This window comes from Lycium barbarum, chromosome 6 (assembly GCF_019175385.1).
Source record: "Lycium barbarum isolate Lr01 chromosome 6, ASM1917538v2, whole genome shotgun sequence".
In the NCBI taxonomy this organism is placed as follows: Eukaryota; Viridiplantae; Streptophyta; class Magnoliopsida; order Solanales; family Solanaceae; genus Lycium; species Lycium barbarum.
Window position 1 is genome coordinate 34,593,228 of NC_083342.1, and position 22,548 is coordinate 34,615,775.

Here is a 22,548-nt window from a genome sequence, read left to right on the forward strand (position 1 = left end):
GGATGCCCGGACGCGGGACATATATGGTTCAATGGATCGGAGCCGACATTCCTGGGCAATATGATATGTTTTATATTATGTATACATGTATATGAAACGTTTTTCAAAGAAACTTAAGCATGCATGGCATCCGCCCTAAGAGGCATCCTGATGTACATGTTATTTCCTTATCTCATGCTTTGTTCCATACGTCTTATTATATTATTGTTCATGCCTTACATACTCAGTACATTACTCGTACTGATGTCCCTTCATGCGGACACTGCGTTCATGCCCGCAGGGTCAGGTAGCCTCCTAGATGATTCACAGCAGTAGGACTTCCCCTCAGCGGCAGGTAGTACGCTCCATTGATTCAGAGCTGCAGCCTTTTTTGTATGCTATCTTGTTATGTACATATATGGGTATGGCAGGGCCTTGTCCTGTCCTTTCTACAGTCTATTTTCCATAGAGGTATATAGACAGTGATATGTAGTCGTGATATTATGCTGCCTCGTCGGCGCTCATTTTGTTGTACAGTATATGTATATGTATAGCAGCCTAATCGGCTTGCGCCGTTACTATCAGCATGCATGTGTATATGTAAACGTTTGCCGTGAGTTTCCGATATGGTGTCTCTTATGTTGATTGTCTGGGAGATAGTACAGCTCAGATAAAGATTGTGTCTGGGCCCAGGATAGTCAGAGAGATGATGAAGGGCAGACGAGTAGATGGTGGGTAAACGATGATAAGGAGTACACTTCACCTTAGAGTCCACCAGATCAGACTAGAGACCGATCAACTACAAGTATATGAGCCTTTATTGGAATTTTCTATGTATGTGTATTTGCTGTAGATTATTACTTAATAGCACCGAGTGGAAATCCAAAGGGGTCGTTAACCAAGCGGCGACCAAGGTGTTTTCGCCACCATTGGGAATCTGGAAATCTAGGACGGAAAGTAGTCATACACATAGGTGAAGGGTGAATATTGAGGATTGAAAAGGACAAAATAGTGATTGCGTAGTCGGAAGAGTAAGAGACCCTTTCTAATTCAGAGGGAGATGCGTTACGAGAATGTTTTAGAATCTGTTAAGACCTCCTTTTGTATCTTTGTCGATGGTGAGCCAGAGTTCAACTGAGTTTAGGAAAATCCCGGGTAGGCAGGGCAAACCTCATTGCTCAGTCTAGGAAAATCCCATGCAGTGAGGCAAACCTCAGCAAGGACGCCATATCGGCATAACACATGAGAGGTGTTCGGTATATAAGTAAGCATCCCTTACCTCCTAGTGACATGTTTTAAAGTGGTGAGGGCCTAGGCCTAAAGAGGACAATATTACTTGCGGGTTGGGCTATTACAGATGGATAATCACCTGTTGTAGAGACTATTTTGATAAATGCAATTAAAGATTCAATTCGAGAATTGGCGAATGAATCATCGGTGAGGCAATCCTAACACCATACATTGAGAAGGTTTGAAACTTGAGATTATCGATTGAATCAATAGAGAACGACAATGATTACTTTTTGCTTACTAGTGGAACGATTTCAAGGCCTTCATTATTTTTCAACCAGAGCAGTAAGTCATTATTTACATCTGTCATATAATATGTGTGTTTATTTGCGTCATCTTTTTCCATTAATGCACCTATTGTGTATTTCATTAAAAAAATTATTTGCTTAATGGAATTAGATTCCTTCCACAATTGTTATTTCTATAAACGTGGTGATGCGTTTTTCCCTTGTAAGAACATAATTAATGGTTGGAAAACACCAATTGTCCTTCTATTTTGGTATTTGTTAGGAGATTTTATATCAATTTGACTATGTGTTGCAAAGTCGTAATTTTTGTAGCAAGGTTACTCATTCATCACACAAACAGTTTTCTCAAAGGTTGACCTCATAAACTAAGTGTTTTTAGGACAACAAAGCTAACGAGTGTATGTGTGTAAATGGCGTTGGATTTATGATTCTTATACATGCATATTGGTGTCTTTATTATTGATTCATGATTTTTATTCTGTTATTAAATTTAAGTTAAAATTATTTCTTAAACGAAATAACCCTAAATTGAAAAAAATTGTAATTTTAAAACTTTTGCTAATTACCAAGTCGATTTTCACTTGGATACATAGTGAAGAATTCTATGTAGACATGTAGTAAAGAATATACTTACCAAAAAGAGGCAAAGTTAGAACGTGTTGGCGTTTGGTGGTATCCTAGGAGACTTATGCCTCTTCAATAACTAGAACTTACGATATAATATTGGATTAAAAAAGGTCTTATAATTCAAGAACTCTAGGAATTTGTTATGTTAAAAACACATGTAATTGAACTCAAATATCCTTAGGTAAAAAAGGTCAAGAGAAAGTCAAAGATGGTATCAGAGCCACTCTTGTGTCTGCATTGTCGATAGTGGGCCCGAGTTCAACTGAGTTTAGGCAAATTTCGGGTAGGCGGGGAAAACCTCAATGCTGAGTCTAGGCAAATCCCATGCGGTGGGGCAAACCTTAGCAAAGAAGCCACATCGACATAACACAGAAGAGGTGCTGGGTATATAAGTAAGAATCCCTTACTTCCTAGAGACGCGTCTTCTAGGCCCAAAGCGGCCAATATCACTAGCGGGTAGAGATGTTACACCTTATCTCCGCGCGAAGAAGTTTTTTCGACAAAGGATGTTCGGCCTACTTGGCCCATGTTCGTGTTACTAGCGTTGCTTCTTCGCCCCTTGAGTTCATGCCTACTGTGAGTGTGTTCGCAAAGGTCTTCCCTTATGATTTGCCGGGTATGCCACCAGACCGTGACATTGATTTTTGTATCGACTTGCACTCGGGCACACGTCCTATTTATATTTCTCCTTATAGGATGGCACCTGCTGAGTTAAGAGAGTTGGAAGAACAGTTGCAAGACCTTTTGAGCAAGGGGTTCATAGACCGCGCGTCTCTTCCTTGGCCGCTACAATTTTGTTTTTGATGAAAAAATATGGTACGATGAGGATGTGCATAGATTACCGTCAGTTGAACAAGGTCACCATTCTTAATATGTATTTGATTCCTCGTATTGATGACTTGTTCGATTGGCCTCTGGGTGCTTCTGTATTTTCAAAGATTGATTTGAGGTCATGCTACCATCAGCTGAAGATTCGGGCTGAGGATATCCCGAAGACGGCTTTCAGGACTTGTTATAGTCATTACGAGTTCCTTGTAATGTCATTTAGGTTTACGAATGCCCAAGAAACTTTCATGGACTTGATGAATGACATTTTCAAGCCATATTTGGACTCATTTGTCATAATGTTTATTAATAATATCTTTGTTTATTCCAAGAGTAAATAGGAGTTTGAGCATCATTTGAGGATTGTCCTTGGTTTGGTGAGAGAGAAAGAGCTTTATGCCAAGTTTTAAAAGTGCTAGTTCATGCTTGATTCGGTGGCTTTCTTGGGCCACGTCGTGTCAAAAGATGGGATTATGGTTGATCCTAAGAAGATCAAGTCTGCTAGAGATTTGGCGAGGCCCACTACCGTGACCGAGATTCATAACTTCATGGGTTTGGCTAATTACTACCATCGATTCGTCAAGGGGTTTGCTTCTATTATTTCTCACTTGTCTAGATTGACTTTAAAGGAGGTTCCCTTTCAGTCGTCTGATGGTTGTGAAGAGAGCTTTCAAAAGCTAAAGACACTGTTGACCACCACTCTAATATTGCCATTACCCATGGTGGGTAAGGATTTCTCAAGTTATTGTGATGCGTCCCATATTAGTGTGGGTGTTGTGTTGATGCAGCAGGGTAAGGTAATTGCCTATGCTTCCCGACAGTTGAAGATCCATGAGAATAACTACCTTGCTTATGATTTGGAGAAAGCATGTTACGCATTCGAATATGAAGTTGGGATCGAACACTTAGGTTTAGTATTGTTGACTGATTTTTAGGCTTGTTGCCACTTTGTGATTTATTGGCATACTGCCACGTGTGCTATCTTGGACAATGATATTCGAATGCTATCTTGGGAGGCTACTTGGAGGATAGCCTCCAAGTACTCAAAGTCAATCCGTAATCAAATTCCAAGTTAGAAATAAGGAACAATGATACCCATATTTCTAAACTATTGTTCGAATAAAAAACAAATAAGAAACAAAGGGGAAAACGGGCCCACAAAGGTAAAATGGGAATTTTGAAGATGGAATAGGTAACCCATTGTTCTAGAAGTTCGATTCTACTCCCCAATTTCTAAATTAGCTCAAGAATTTTTCATTTCGTCATTCAAGTCAAAACCCCCAATTTGGGTATAAACCATAACTTTCAAGCTTTCAATTCATCAACTATAATGGATGATTCAAGCCTATTGGTCACTAATTCATCAAATTCCATGTTTAGATTAGTCAAATCTATCAAATCTCTTATTGAAAGACTAAATATCAAATAATGAAGTAAGTGTCAATGTTACACCTTGGAAAACCCCCTGTATGTGTACAGTGAATAGGCTAACAAAGGACATAGCGTAGGCGATGTTTTGATGAGTAAGAAATAGTATTTCATGACCCTCAACGAGATTTCAAAGGCATATGATGCAAGGAAAGAAAGTTGCCAAGGAAAGCGAACCATATGTTGTGTATCGGATAAGAATTCCGAGCAACGAGTCTGTGATGGCATAATGATGTAGTGGAGACAAGTAATAACATCCCTTAGATTGGTATTGAGATATTAAACAAGTGCCAAGAAGGTTCCATAAGGATCGGAGATCAAACGAGTCGACGAGAACGAAAACGGAATCACTGGGCATTATACGGCCCAACCTACGGACTGTATAAATTGTACCAGCCGTATGTTGGACCGTATAATTGACCAATGAGGGCACCACCTACTCTACCAAATATACGGCCACACATACAGTTCGTATATGTCACACCCATATCTTACTAGGGTGTGATAGGCACCCGACCCCATACTCGGAGCCGAGCGAACCCGCTGACTCTTATTACACACATACTCGCTTGGACTTCTAACTTAAATTAAATGAAATACAAAATGAGAGCTTTCAGAAATATTCTTTTTCGTTGTTCTCAAATCAAACAAAATCTGTAAACATATGGAATTTATCACACAACACAGGATGACACATGGGCTGATGGAGCCGCTTACAAAATTGACACTTTATACCCACGACTCTGTCTGCAAAGTCTCTAACATTATTCAGAAATAATAGCACGTATACACTGACTCGGTAACACTCCAGGAGCAAATGGAGCTTTCCATCTTCGCTGGAACATCTTCTATAATAGCTTCAACTCATCTGGGTGTACCTGCGCGGCATGAAACACAGCGTCCACAAGAAGGGACGTCAGTACGAGTAATGTACCGAGTATGTAAGGCATGAATAGTAACATACGAGGGATACACAGCATGAATAATGACATAAAGGAATTATAAAGCATATCACGAGATAGAAGAGCAAACTGTACATATGAGTGCCATTTGGCGGGTACCATGCATGCTTAGTGCTGCGGAACGTGCAGCCCGATCCATTTATATATATTGCTGCGGAACGTGCAGCCCTATCCATATATATATTGCTGCGGAACGTGCAGCCCGATCCATATATATATTGCTGCGGAACGTGCAGCCCGATCCATTTATCCATATATCCCGCGTCCGGGCATCCCGCGTCCGGGACGATATCATATTATACAAACTGATCAAGTGGCTATGCGTCTATAGCGCCTCACCTTTCCCCTTGCCCCATATACATATACATATACATATATCATATAAGCATCATGCAGGAGAGCCCAAAGAATGTTATGTCTCTATCGGAGTGATGTAAGGTCGGTAAACTCCGAATATATTATGGAAGACTCGATGGACAAGTATACTTACCGATACCTGAAGGCTCAGAAACAAGTTTCGAGTCAATCCGACTTAGTATAAGAAAGTTATGAGCGTTTGAAATACAGAACCTTCTACGAACGTTTCAGAAGCCATTTTTGGAAAATCAAAGCAACAATCATCTTAGGTACCTTTCGAATATCGTTATGGATCAAATCAAATAGAGCTTTTGGAACCATGTGTACGTATCAAAATGTATCAAGGGCTCAATGGAATACTCAAACGTGCTATCATTTGAAAATCAAGACATTAGTCATATCACTTATCTCTCAAATGCCATTCGGAAACATATCAAATAAATCTTCGGACATCATAGGTACGTATCAAAACCATATGAGATAGCTTATGGAAGTCAAGAACATTAGCCATCCTAGTGGCTCTACGAGTAGGAATTTCTTTGAAATCATACATATACTTTGTCATGTTGGTTCCGCAAAGATCATGCCAACAGAAAGAAAGGGTAAGCCTTACATACCTGCTCCACGTCCTATTAGCTACGTTTATTTATCCAAGCTTGCTAGTCTACATTCAAAAGAATTCACACTATAATTAGATTCGTCGTCATACACTTGCTTTAGTTCTTCAAATGAATTCACTCATAATCTGCCGAAATTTCGGCAGCATCTCCCCTGTAAATACACCATCCCCGAGAATCTAACTCAGCCAAATCATCAATCAACAATCCGAGAATTCAACTCGGCCAAATTATCAACAACAATACCAACAATCATACTAACAACTTCAACAATCAATCCAAAATATATTCTAACATTAACAACCTTCGTCACACAATTCAACGGCATTTCATTTATATTCAATTCAATCACATGTAATCAAGCCAATACCAATGATCTCACATTCAAGTACTTGCCCAAGACCTTACAAGCAAAATTCAAGAATACTTCAACAATTCACATATTACTCAAAACAACCCAATCAACACACTACTTCACCCGAAACCTTTCAAATTGAACAAGAACACTAACAACACATTTCCCCTCTTCCAAATTCATAAACTACACCAACAATCTACACCTTAGCAATATCATTCATACAATGCAAGAAACCATGCTAGTGCCACATTAACTTCTTCAACAATCCCATAACTGTTATATCCCGTGTTTTCACACGTTGGAAAAATTTGAAAACAATCTTGACTTGTAAGAAATAAGGTCATAGTTGATTTTTATTTGACATAGGAGTTGTGTATGAAAGAGTATTGTTGTGAAAGTGCGGGATAAGGCTAAGGGTAAATTTGGAATTTTGGAAATTAGTTTCGGGAATTACAAAATATGATTCATAAGTCATTGGGCTCAAAAAAATTGAAATGAAAAATGAGGCCCAATGTACTAGGGGTGGCCGACCAAGCTCTTGGTCTTGGCCCAAGTCCACCTAGTTTATCATGTGCTAGTCATGTGATCAACTAGTATATAATTGGATAGGCACTAAGACAATTCAAGAAGCATAGAACAACAAGCCAAAAAAAAAAAAAAAAAAGAGGAGCTCTCGGGTTTGAGGGCAAAAATTAGCCACCAAAAATCTTGCCCTAAAATTTTTTCTCTTGTTGGTTTTTCACTAATTCAAAGTCCCTTTGCAACTTGGTGTAGTTGGTTTGGAAGGAAGAAGTCTTGTTTATTCAAGTTGACCCTATATTCAAGTGAAGAAGATTGAGTGAAAAGGTAAGAATTTATCCCTTATTATTGTGTTATGAAGTATTGTTTGTGTTGTAGTATGTAGAAATGAGTGATTGTATGGAAAAAGGGAAGTTTACAAAGTGGGTATGGAATATAGAATGTGGCCGTGTGTGTGTGTTAATGTGTAAGTGAAATGAGTTGAAATTTATGTTGTATTCTAGTTGTCTGTATGATGGAATTCATATGGAGAATGAGAGTTGAATAAATTTGGTTGAAGTTGAAATATAGGGGTTTGGCCGTGTGGTATGGTGTTGGTAGGATGCTAATGAATTAATTTTGTTTAATGTGTTAGTTGTGTTATTGTGATGCTTGCAATGTAAATGAAGATAAAATGATATAAGTTTGTATTGAAATGGAATGTAGAAGCTTATGTCGTTTTAGTATGATTTTCCGACATTAGGAAAATGAAGTTATTTGGTTGTTAATTGTGATGATCATTGATGAATTTGGAAGTTAGAAACATGTTGTGAATATGTGTGCCAAAGATTAGATGTTTTGAATAAGTTATGACTTTGGCGGAAAGTTGTATATTATGTATATCGTGAGTATAACTTGAGGAAACGGTATGAAATGTTTCTAAAACTATATTGTGATGATCTTGATTGATAATGAATGTGAAATCATTGATATTAGTTTAAAGATTTAGGTTGGAGTGAAGGTTATGTCACTTTGTTAGAATGATGGCTAGTTGAAGGATATTGTGTCTCTAATGTTTGTTGTTGATGTGATGTTGTTGTTTGGGTTGTTGTTGATGGTTTTGAGCCGAGTTGAATTCTCGGGGGTGCTATATGTATAGGGGAAGTGCTGCCGAAATTTCGGTAGGCAAGTATGCATTAAGTTGAATTTATGGCATCCATAACTCATAATTGGTAAATGTGACCATTTGCAGATTTTTTACCAAACGGGAAGTGAGCTTGGATAGGCTTAAAAAGCTCAAAAGGTATGTAAAGCTACCCCGATCCTTCTTTTGGCATGCCTAAGTGTATTAGAATCGGATTCGGGCCTCGAAAGACTTTCTGCCCATCGGAATCCGCAATTGAAAATCTCGCTTTTTCTTTCAGTAAGATTGAGCCCTTTTGGTTTGTATTCTTTATAGTCATGCAAACTTTCCCTAAACTACTTGGAAAGCTATAGAACGTCCGTGGAACCTTTGTAGGTGACCCCATAAGCTTAAAATATGTAATTTGAGCCCACCGCCTTGCCTGTCCTGAGGTGGGCCCGCTTCCCGGATTTGCCCTTATTGTACTCTAGTCTTACTTTCGAGCGATTTTTGAAAGAAATGTTTTGGACTACCATTCTAATTACTTAACAAACAATGTTTTAAATATTCCATTAAGTCTGATAAATTGTTTTGACACTCGGAAGGACTTCAGAAAGGTTATACTCCGTAATTCACTATGATATCTGAAACTCATTTATTAAGATCCCTTCCGACTTCATTGGATTGGTTTGTTTTTGATATGCCTCATCGAGTCTATGGAAACATTTATGATATTTTAACTGCATTAGTCTCTCACTACTCCACTCGTGGATGCCCCAATGTTTCCCACACTGAGCCCGGGCCAGGATATGTTGTCAAGCGCGATCCTTTGCATTGTTCGCCGTGCCTCGATGTGAGGGGGCAGGTATACGCGTACATGGGTTTGTCGAGTATGCTGTGCCATGTACGCTTGTTCTGATATGATTTGCTATGGCCATCTGATATAATATATTATGTGACGGGGTTATGCCCCATTCTGATTCTTCTGTGTTGTGGAACCAGCGTCGGGATGGTGGCCACGTTCTGTCTGCCGAGTCCCTTGGCAGGGGCCGGATTTGATATGACATATGTTTCTGTATACACTCTGCATGTTTTGAAAATATGTATTTGATACTTTGGATTTTCTGCTCGCTTTCTGTACGTTCTGTACCAGTTATGATTCTGTTTCTGTAATTCAGGCTTTACATATTCAGTAAATATTTCGTACTGACCCCCTTTCTTCGGGGGCTGCGTTTTCATGCCGCGCAGGTACCGACGACAGGTTTGCGGATCCGTCCGTCTAGGATATCTTTTCTGCCATTTGGAGCCCTCTTTTATTCAGAGCCATCTTTTGGTACAGTCTGCCACTTCTATATATGTATATTCTCGTTCATGGGTACGGCGGGGCCCTGTCCCGTCATATGATTCTGTCGGTCTGTTTAGAGGTCTGTGGACATGTGTGTGGGTTGGGGTCTTTCTGTACAGATGTGTGCTTATGTTGTGTTTGGGCGATCCCATTCGCCGCGGCGGCCGGTCCGCATATATTTAAATGTTGCTTTGTTGGCCCTGTGTGGCCTTTGTTGGTATTTTCTGCGTGCAGGGTATATGGGATAGTCCGTAAAACAAAGGAAACTCTGCCGAAATTTTTCTGGAAATTATCTAAATTTGAAATAAAGCCTTGTCGGCTTCTGCCATATACTAGAATGCGTTTGAGTGCCCAGATCGGGCACTAGTCACGGCCTACGGGGTTGGGTCGTGACAATAACGATTACAAATTCATTTCAATTCATTGAACCTCCATTTTCATCATGAAATACACAACAACAACAATCAAATTACTAAATAAAATCAATTCATCATACCTACACAACATGGCCCTATTCGGCCACCACCTCCACATATATAAATCATGAATTTCATCCATTTCCACATACTTCAACACTCACAAATCATCCATAACACATGAAAGAAGGGGTTAAACCTTACCTTTATTCTTTGACTCCTCTATTCGGCTAGAGTGTCACGACCCGACTCGGGGCCGCGACGAGCACCCGGTGCTAGCTCACCCGGGCACCCTCTTAGCTTACTCTTATGCTTACATCTAGGTGAGCCACAAAATTATACATGTATTTCCATTCATTTGTCAACTAGTCCCAATTAGACAACGGTACATTTATATCACCATAGGCATCTATGCCACATCAATGTACGTGGCCAACGTGGTCGACAAAATGATATACGAAACATAGGCCGACGAGGCTGGACATGTCTAACCATATACACATGACTACAAGCCTCTAGGAAGAGTATAACACATCACATGAGCGGGACAGGACCCCGCTATGCCCATAATTATATACACAAAAGAATAGGTACCCAAAAGCTATTACTCCGAAGGAAATGGAGCTCCGCTATGTAATCTCTGAATAAGCAGCTATGGATCAAGTCTGTCTCCCTGTGCACCTGCGGGCATGACGCAGCGTCCACAAACAAAAGGACGTCAGTACGAAGAATGTACTGAGTATGTAAAGCATGATCAACATCAATGTAGAAGCATCATAGACAATATATGAAATGGCATACGAGGGAAGACAATAATATCATCATTATGGCACTTACCTGCCTTTCATAGGAACTTTCAATTTCTCATGCGTATTTCATAATGGGGCTCGTATTCGTATACATAGTTTTTTCACATTCATATTCATATTACAAACATAGCCATACACTTATATACATACATAGCGTACCCGACCATAAGGTTTGGTGTTTCATACGTACTTGGCCAACCAAGGCTCAATGTTATTTCTACCTGGCCCTACCAAGGCTTCAGGGTTATCGGTACCATCTGCAGACGTGCGCGCGCATTTCGTAATCGTATACATACTTCATACATATTCATATACATATATTCTACCCGGCGTTATAAGCTCGGGGTTCATTATAGCCCTCCATAGGCACATATAGGTATAATAGCCCGTAGGAACCTTTAGCATCATTATTGATATCATTATCATTACTATCATCATCATTATCGTTACTTCTATATCATAGACTTACTCGTCATATGAGGGGCGTGGTACAATCGTAGTACATGGTAAGGATCGTGAGCTTATGAGCTCGGAGTGTCCATCATTTGAATACAACATACTCATATAGAGGAATTAGAAATTTGTCCAAGAACCATGCCTTGTGAAAGAAGGGTTAGCCTTACATACCTTTCCGTCGCACTATTCTACTCTTGCGCGTACTCCTCCGATGCTCACGTTTCTACCTTTATTAAAGTCATACTATCGTTAGGATCGATAACTAGCACACATGGCCAAAGCTAGAGAAAATCGGACAGCATCTCCTTTATTTATACAACATTTGTCCATATCGTAATTCAACTCCCAAACGTCAACAATAGATTTATAATATCATATCAATGGCCATTAATCATCCACACTATCCACATTATCAAGGTTTCTCAATTTACTTTCATTTGTCCATGTTCATGGTCACAACACCCAACTTCGTCCATTCATATACAATGTCTATTTCATGGTCTTAACGTCATCTATAACACATTCATATCACAACACAACAACAATCATGATTCAATTCAAACTATGTCTCAAAAATGTCACTATTCATCATTCATAACCCATTTTGCTATGCACTCCTAATGACCAAGCATTTTAACTCTCAAATACTTTAAACAACATATAAATATCATGAATCTTACCTTAGATGTTGTAGGAACAAGCCTTAGTTGATAATATTCCACTTTGAGCAAAACCCTAGTTTTTCTCCATTTGGATTTCTTGACTTTAGATGATTCCTACTCTTGATTCGCTTATTTAATGTTGATGATAGCTTATAACCCTTGAAAACTTGTATAATAAATGTAGAGAGATGTTTTAGAGAGAGGGAGGAAATATTGAAATGATTTCATGAACATTGGTCCTTTATTTAATAACATTCCACTGATCTGTCGGGTTCCACTATACGGTGCATTATACGGTCCGTAAAATGGTTATACGGTCTGTATAATAGACCGTGAAATGGGTCTGCCTGCACCTCTTTACTGCGACCATTTGACGGTTCGTTATACGGTCCGTATAAATTTATACGGTCCGTATAACTGACCGTAAAATTTCACCAGCAACCATCCTCCACTGTGATGGTTTTACGGTCCATTATACGGTGCGTAAAACATTATACGGTCCGTATAATGAGCCGTAAAACTCAACAGTTCACGGAACATATTCTCATCACTTCGTTTGATCTCCGATCCTTGCGGAACCTTCTTAACACTTGTTCAACACTTCAATACAAATATAAGGGACGTTATAACTCTTCTCCAAGACATCACTAAGTCCTGGCTAACTCGTTGCTTGTAATCCCTTTCCGATATTCGTTCACTTGCGTACCAACGGAAAATTTCCGAGGTGTAACATTCTTCCCCCCTTAAGAACATTCGACCTCGAATGTTAGGCACTCGGGGATTCTACAGAAATTTCGCCAGAGTTTCCCCTATAATATGGCACTACCGACCTGTCACAACAACCCATAATATCGATACCTCACAGGGCCACAACATAATAGCATTTAAAATTTTGGCCACACACGACCCAAAAGCATAAAAAGGAAATCATGCATACCTTATGATTTTGACGTCTCATCTTGACCCTCGTCCAAAGGCTGAAATAAATGTGGGTATGTGGATTGCATACTCTCTTTTGATTCCCACGTCATTTCCTCTCGATTGTTGTTCCTCCATAAGTCCTTAACTGAGGCCACTTCCTTGTTTCTAAGTCTCTGTACTTGCCTATCTAATCTGGCAATGGGTATTTCATCATAAGTTAACTTTTCTGTCACTTGGACATCATTTACTGGGACAATCCACGCAGGATCCCCAACACATTTCCGAAGCATCGCGACATGGAAAACTGGATGAACTGACTCTAACTCTCGAGGTAAATCTAACTCATAGGCCACTTTGCCTACTTTTCGCACAATCTCATAAGGCCCAATATACCGGGGACTAAGCGTCCCCTTCTTGCCAAACCTCATGACGCCTTTCATTGGCGACACTTTCAAGAATACCCAATCCTTAACTTGGAACTCTAAGTCCCTCCGACAATTATCCGCATAGGACTTCTGGCGACTTTGAGCTGCTAACAACCGATCTTGTATAAGCTTGACTTTCTCTATAGCTTGCTGGACCAAATCTGGCCCTATGAACTTGGCCTCTCCAGTTTCGAACCACCCAATCGGGGATCTACACTTTCGCCCATATAAAGCCTCATACGGCGCCATTTGAATGCTAGAATGATAACTATTATTGTAAGAAAACTCAATGAGTGGCAAATGGTCATCCCAATTTCCCCCAAAATCTATCATACATGCCCATAACATATCTTCAAGAGTCTTAATAGTACGTTCAGCTTGCCCATCGGTCTGTGGGTGAAATGCCGTGCTAAGGCGCACTTAAGTCCCTAAACCCTCTTGGAACGATCTCAAAAACTTGGCTGTAAACTGGGTCCCTCTATCGGAGATAATAGATACTGAAACGCCATGGAGTTTCGCTATCTCTTTAAGATAAAGCTTCGCATAATCTTCTGCCACATAGGTCGTCCTGACCGGTAAGAAATGCGCTGACTTTGTGAGTCTATCCACGATCACCCATATAGAATCATACTTACGTCGAGAACGGGGTAACCCTGTAATGAAATCCATATTTATCACTTCCCACTTCCAAGTTGGGATTTCTATAGCTTTCAATAATCCACCCGGCTTTTGGTGCTCGATTTTCACCTGTTGACAATTAGGACATTGAGCCACGAATTCCGCTATATCTTTCTTCATACCATTCCACCAATATACGGACTTAAGATCATGATACATTTTTTGCGCTCCAGGGTGAATGGAGTAATGGGAACAATGAGCTTCTCTCAAAATCTGGTGGCGTAGAACTGCCACATCGGGAACACATAACCTGCCTCGACATCGGAGAACTCTGTCTACCGAAATGTCAAATGATGACTCCTCTTTCTGAGGGAGTGTATCTCTGTGCTGCATTAGCATGGGATCCTCATATTGTCGCTCTTTTACTTCCGCTACTAGCGATGAAACTGTTGAATTCTGAATAGTGGTCCCCCGGCTAACTGAGTCCATCACTCGGACTCCTAGGCTGGCTAGCTGTTGGAGCTCACGGGTCATTTCTCTCTTCTCTTGTCGCACTTCACATAGACTTCCCAAGGATCTGCGGCTAAGAGCGTCAGCCACAACATTAGCCTTTCCGGGGTGATACAAGATGTCAACATCGTAATCCTTTAGCAACTCTAGCCATCATCGTTGCCGCAAATTCAACTCTTTCTGCTGAAGATGTACTCAAGGCTCTTATGATCTGTATAAATATCCACATGGACACCATATAAATAATGTCTCCATATCTTTAAAGCATGGACCACCACGGCCAATTCTAAGTCATGGGTAGGATAATTTTGCTCATGTTTCTGCAATTGCCTTGAAGCATACGCAATCACTTTGCCATGTTGTATCAACACACAACCTAGCCCAACACCTGAAGCGTCGCAATACACAACGTATCCTGCCAATCCCTCTGGAAGTGTCAGAACTGGGGCAGAAGTCAATCGGTCTTTCAACTCTTGGAAACTATGCTCGCAAGCATCTGTCCATTGAAACTTAGCTGACTTCTGAGTCAACTTGGTGAGTGGTACAGAAATAGAGGAAAAACCTTTAACGAATCTCCTGTAATAACCTGCTAAGCCCAGAAAGCTACGAACCTCGTAGGAGTTGTGGTCCTTAGCCAAGTTTTCACGGCCTCAATCTTTTGGCTATCAACTCGAATACCATCGGCTGCAACAATGTGCCCTAAAAATGCCACCGAGTTCAACCAAAACTCGCATTTGGAAAACTTTGCAAATAATTCTCGGGTTCGAAGAACTCCAAGGACAATACGCAAATGATCCGCATGTTCTGCCTCGGATCTAAAATACACCAAGATGTCATCAATAAATACTATCACAAAAAATAAATCCAGGAAGGGCCTGGATACATTGTTCATCAAATCCATGAATACCGCCGGCGCGTTAGTTAACCCAAACGACATCACTCGGAACTCAAAATGACTGTATCTTGTCCTGAAGGTTGTCTTAGGGATATCTTTCTCACTAACTCTTACTTGGTGATACCCGGACCTCAAATCGATCTTTGAAAACCACTTGGCACCGTGCAATTGATCAAATAGATCATCAATCCTCGGAAGAGGATATTTGTTCTTAGACTGGTTCTCCTGGAAACTAGAAACGAACCATCTTTATTCGGCAATCAACATAATAACGTCAAAATCTACCATTTCTAGCTCATGCAAATCAATCATGGTACGACGATCACAAATCACAATCACACAATTCCTATATACTCGGCTAGTTATTACCGAGTCACCCACGGGTGTAGACACCTCAAAAGGTTTGATAGACTCCAGCTCAATTATAAATCGACCCACAATATATGGAGTAACATATGATAATGTGGAGCCCGGATCAATCAAAGCATATACATCATTAGAGAATACCGATAATATACCCGTGACCACATCAGGAGAAGACTCAAGATCTTGGCGTCCAGCCAAAGCATAAATACGGTGCTGAGGACCGCTAGTACTGGGAGCTCTGCCTCTACCTCCGATGCTCAGGTTTCTACCTTTATTAAAGTCATACTATCATTAGGATCGATAACTAGCACACATGGCCAAAGCTAGAGAAAATCGGACAGCATCTCCTTTATTTATACAACATTTGTCCATATCGTAATTCAACTCCCAAACGTCAACAATACATTCATAATATCATATCAATGGACATTAATCATCCACATTATCCATATTATCAAGGTTTCTCAATTTACTTTCATTTATCCATGTTCATGGTCACAACACCCAACTTCGTCCATTCATATCCAATGTCTATTTCATGGTCTTAACGTCATCTATAACACATTCATATCACAACACAACAACAATCATGATTCAATTCAAACTATGTCTCAAAAATGTCACTATTCATCATTCATAACCCATTTTGCTATTCTCTCCTAATGACCAAGCATTTTAACTCTCAAATACTTTAAACAACATATAAATATCATGAATCTTACCTTAGATGTTGTAGGAACAAGCCTTAGTTGATAATATTCCACTTTGAGCAAAACCCTAGTTTTTCTCCATTTGGATTTCTTGACTTTAGATGATCCTTGATGGGTTCCTACTCTTGATTCACTTATTTAATGTTGTTGATGGCTTATAACCTTTGAAAACTTATATAATAAATGTAGAGAGATGTTTTAGAGAGAGGGAGGAAATATTGAAATGATTTCATGAACATTGGTCCTTTATTTAATAACATTCCACTGATCTGTCGGGTTCCACTATACGGTCCATTATACGGTCCGTAAAATGGTTATACGGTCTGTATAATAGACCGTGAAATGGGTCTGCCTGCACCCCTTTACTGTGACCATTTGACGGTTCGTTATACGGTCCGTATAAATTTATACGGTCTGTATAACTGACCGTAAAATTCCACCAGCAACCATCCTCCACTGTGATGGTTTTACGGTCCATTATACGGTCCGTAAAACATTATACGGTCCGTATAATGAGCCGTAAAACTCACCAGTTCATTGAACTTATTCTCATCACTTCGTTTGATCTCCAATCCTTGCGGAACCTTCTTAACACTTGTTCAACACTTCAATACAAATCTAAGGGACGTGATAACTCTTCTCCAAGACATCACTAAGTCCTGGCTAACTCGTTGCTTGTAATCCCTTTCCGATATTCGTTCACTTACGTACCAACGGAAAATTTCCGAGGTGTAACATTCTTCCCCCCTTAAGAACATTCGACCTCGAATGTTAGGCACTCGGGGATTATACAGAAATTTCGCCAGAGTTTCCCCTATAATATGGCACTACCGACCTGTCACAACAACCCATAATATCGATGCCTCACAGGGCCACAACATAATAGCATTTAAAATTTTGGCCACACACGACCCAAAAGCATAAAAAGGAAATCATGCATACCTTATGATTTTGACGTCTCATCTTGACCCTCATCCAAAGGCTGAAATAAATGTGGGTATTTGGATTGCATACTCTCTTCTGCTTCCCACGTCATTTCCTCTCGATTGTTGTTCCTCCATAAGTCCTTAACTGAGGCCACTTCCTTGTTTCTAAGTCTCTGTACTTGCCTATCTAATATGGCAATGGGTATTTCATCATAAGTTAACTTTTCTGTCACTTGGACATCATTTACTGGGACAATCCGCACAGGATCTCCAACACATTTCCGAAGCATCGCGACATGGAAAACTGGATGAACTGACTCTAACTATCGAGGTAAATCTAACTCATAGGCCACTTTGCCTACTTTTCGCACAATCTCATAAGGCCAATATACCGAGGACTAAGCTTCCCCTTCTTGCCAAACCTCATGACGCCTTTCATTGGCGACACTTTCAAGAATACCCAATCCTTAACTTGGAACTCTAAGTCCCTCCGACAATTATCCGCATAGGACTTCTGGCGACTTTGAGCCGCTAACAACCGATCTTGTATAAGCTTGACTTTCTCTATAGCTTGCTGGACCAAATCTGGCCCTATCAACTTGGCCTCTCCAGTTTCGAACCACCCAATCGGGGATCTACACTTTCGCCCATATAAAGCCTCATACGGCGCCATGTGAATGCTAGAATGATAACTATTATTGTAAGCAAACTCAATGAGTGGCAAATGGTCATCCCAATTTCCCCCAAAATCTATCATACATGCCCATAACATATCTTCAAAAGTATGAATAGTACGTTCAGCTTGCCCATCGGTCTGTGGGTGAAATGTCGTGCTAAGGCGCACTTGGGTCCCTAAACCCTCTTGGAACGATCTCCAAAACTTGGCTGTAAACTGGGTCCCTGTATCGGAGATAATAGATACTGGAATGCCATGGAGTTGCGCTATCTCTTTAAGATAAAGCTTCGCATAATCTTCTGCCACATAGGTCGTCCTTACCGGTAAGAAATGCGCTGACTTTGTGAGTCTATCCACGATCACCCATATAGAATCATAATTACGTCGAGAACGGGGTAACCCGGTAATGAAATCCATATTGATCACTTCCCACTTCCAAGTTGGGATTTCTATAGCTTGTAGCAATCCGCCCGGCTTTTGGTGCTCTATTTTCACTTGTTGACAGTTAGGACATTGGGCTACAAATTCCACTATATTTTTCTTCATTCCATTCCACTAGTATATGGACTTAAGATCGTGATACATCTTCGTCGCTCCGAGGTGAACAGAATAACGGGAACAATGAGCTTCTCTCAAAATCTGGTGGCGTAGACTTGCCACATCGGGAACACATAACCTGCCTCGACATCGGAGAACTCTGTCTTCCGAAATGTCAACTGATGACTCCTCCTTCTGAGGGAGTGTATCTCTGTGCTGCATTAGCATGGGATCCTCATATTGTCGCTCTTTTACTTCCGCTACTAGCGATGAAACTGCTGAATTCCGAATAGTGATCCCCCGGCTAACTGAGTCCATCACTCGGACTCCTAGGCTAGCTAGCTGTTGGAGCTCACGGGTCATTTCTCTCTTCTCTTGTCGCACTTCACATAGACTTCCCATGGATCTGCGGCTAAGAGCGTCAGCCACAACATTGGCCTTTCCGGGGTGATACAAGATGTCAACATCGTAATCCTTTAGCAACTCTAGTCATCGTCGTTGCCGCAAATTCAACTCTTTCTGCTTGAAGATGTACTGAAAGCTCTTATGATCTGTATAAATATCCACATGGACACCATATAAATAATGTCTCCATATCTTTAATGGATGGACCACTGTGGCCAATTCTAAGTCGTAGGTAGGATAATTCTGCTCATGTTTATGCAATTGCCTTGAAGCATACGCAATCACTTTGCCATGTTGCATCAACACACAGCCTAGCCCAACACCTGAAGCGTCGCAATACACAACGTATCCTGCCAATCCCTCTGGAAGTGTCAGAACTGGGGCAGAAGTCAATCGGTCTTTCAACTCTTGGAAACTACGCTCGCAAGCATCTGTCCATTGAAACTTAGCTGACTTCTGAGTCAACTTGGTGAGTGGTGCAGAAATAGAGGAAAAACCTTCAACGAATCTCCTGTAATAACCTGCTAAGCCCAGAAAGCTACGAACCTCGTAGGAGTTGTGGGCCTTGGCCAAGTCTTCACGGCCTCAATCTTTTGGCTATCCACTCGAATACCATCGGCTGCAACAATGTGCCCTAAAAATGCCACCGAGTTCAACCAAAACTCGCATTTGGAAAACTTTGCAAATAATTCTCGGGTTCGAAGAACTCCAAGGACAATACGCAAATGATCCGCATGTTCTGCCTCGGATCTAAAATACACCAAGATGTCATCAATAAATAGTATCACAAATAAATCCAGGAAGGGCCTGGATACATTGTTCATCAAATCCATGAATACCGCCGGCGCGTTAGTTAACCCAAACGACATCACTCGGAACTCAAAATGACTGTATCTTGTCCTGAAGGTTGTCTTAGGGATATCTTTCTCACTACCTCTTACTTGGTGATACCCGGACCTCAAATCGATCTTTGAAAACCACTTGGCACCGTGCAATTGATCAAATAGATCATCAATCCTCGGAAGAGGATATTTGTTCTTAATCATCACTTTATTTAATTGTCGATAATCAATGCACATTCTCAAGGAGTCATCCTTCTTCCGGACAAACAATACAGGGGCTCGCCATGGGGATGAACTGGGCCTAATAAAGCCTTTATCAAGCAAGTCTTTCAATTGCTCCTTCAACTCTTTCAATTCTGCGAGTGCCATTCTATAGGGAGGAATAGATATGGGTCTAGTGCCTGGCAACACATCAATAGCAAAATCGATCTCTCGCTCGGGAGGAAGGCCTGGAAGCTCTTCCGGGAACACATCCGTAAATTCATTCACTACCGGAACTGACTGAAGAGTCGGCGACTCAGCTTCTACATCTTGAACTCGCACTAGGTGATAAATACACCTTTTCGTGATCATCTTCCTTGCCTTTAGATAGGAAATAAACCTATCTTTTGGTGATGCCGCATTCCCTTTCCATTCTAAGACTGGTTCTCCCGGAAACTGGAAACGAACCATCTTCATTCGGCAATCAACATTGGCGTAACAAGAAGCCAACCAATCCATGCCCATAATAACGTCAAAATCTACCATTTCTAGCTCATGCAAATCAATCATGGTACGACGATCACAAATCACAATCACACAATTCCTATATACTCGGCTAGTTATTACCAAGTCACCCACGGGTGTAGACACCTCAAAAGGTTTGATAGACTTCGGCTCAATTATAAATCGACCCGCAATATATGGAGTAGCATATGATAATGTGGAGCCCGGATCAATCAAAGCATATACATCATGAGAGAATACCGATAATATACCTGTGACCACATTAGGAGAAGACTCAAGATCTTGGCGTCCAGCCAAAGCATAAATACGGTGCTGAGGACTGCTAGTACTGGGAGCTCTGCCTCTACCTCTACCATGGCCGACTGGCGCATGTAAACCTGGCCCCGTAGGTCGTACAGATGCTGATGATCCGGCTGCCGACCCTGCTGGCTGGGTCCTACCTCTACCCGGTACTGAGGGGCGATCACGCATGATATGGCCTGGTTGACCACATGAATAGCAACCATCCGAGCCCAATCGGCATCGACCCCAATGCAACTTCCCACACTGGGAACATGGTGGTACAGGTTGCCTTGACTGGCCTGAATCATCTCTGAACTGAGGTCCTGAATAACTGGGACTCAGCCCCAAACGAGCAGATTTATCGAGGCTCTGGCCTGGAAACCGAGGAGATGCACTGCTCATAGAATAGCCTGAATGTCTAGGGAACTGCTGCCTGTGTCCGCCTCTAAAATCGCTTGTCGGACCCGAAGATCTAGCTCTCTTGCTATGTCCCCGATCTTGCTCACGCTCACTCCTCCGCTGTTGTAGGCTTTCTTCTAAGTTCTGAGCATGTGCCTGAATGTGTGCAATATCCATACCGTCCTGAAGGGACGCAGTCAAGCATTTATTTATCAAGTGTGGCCCTAGGCCCTTTACGAATCGGTGTACCCTGTCGACCATACCTATCCAAGGAGTTAAAGCGGAGGCTATACTCTAGGGCACTCATACTACCTTGCCTCAAATTTAAGAATTTATCGGCCCTTGCTCGCTGAACTTCTGGAGGCATATAGTGACGGAGAAAAGCATCAACAAACTCTTGCCATACCGGGGGAGGTGCATTGGCCCCCCGTGAAGCCATCCACACCGTATACCACTAGATCGAGACATCTCTCAATCTATATGACGCTAGCTCTACCGACTCGGTGTCTGAAGCATGTATCAACCGGAGCGTCCTTAGCATACCATCAATAAAGTCCTAGGGATCCTCCTCCGGCTTTGACCCAAAGAATTCCGGGGGGTTCAAAGTAATGAAATGATGGGCTCTTGCACTAACAGCCCTATCACCATACCCTGAACTGTGCCTCTGAGCCTGAGCCGCAACCAATTGAGTCAATAAAGTAATGGCTTCTTTTACATCTTGGCCTAAAGCATTTGGTGGAGGAGCTGGAGCTGGGGCTGAGGCTCCCTCATGCTACTCTGTAATAGGCACTGTCTGAGAGGATTGGGATTGAGCCGCACCCTGGGACTCACTTTCCTCTACTACCGGTGGCGGTGCTCTTTCAGCCCGCTTTTCAGCCACCGTCTTGCCCGTTTGGGCTGCTGTAGCCTTTTTCTTTTTTTGGCATCTCTGAAATACACAACACACGATTTAGGGACAAGAATTCCTTACATCATAGCTCTATCGCACGATTCTTATGAAGAAAGAAGGTCATATATTCCTAAAATGTCCGCAGCTTCTTGTTTATAAGTGTGGCGTGCAACACACCCATAACCAAGACTCTACTAGACACGGCTCGTAGACACATCCTAGGACTGAACTACTGTGATACCACTTTTGTCACGACCCGACTCGGGGCCGCGACGAGCACCCAGTGCTAGCTCACCCGGGCACCCTCTTAGCTTACTCTTATGCTTACATCTAGGTGAGCCACAAAATTATACATGCATTTCCATTCATTTGTCAACTAGTCCCAATTGGACAACGGTACATTTATATCACCATACGCATC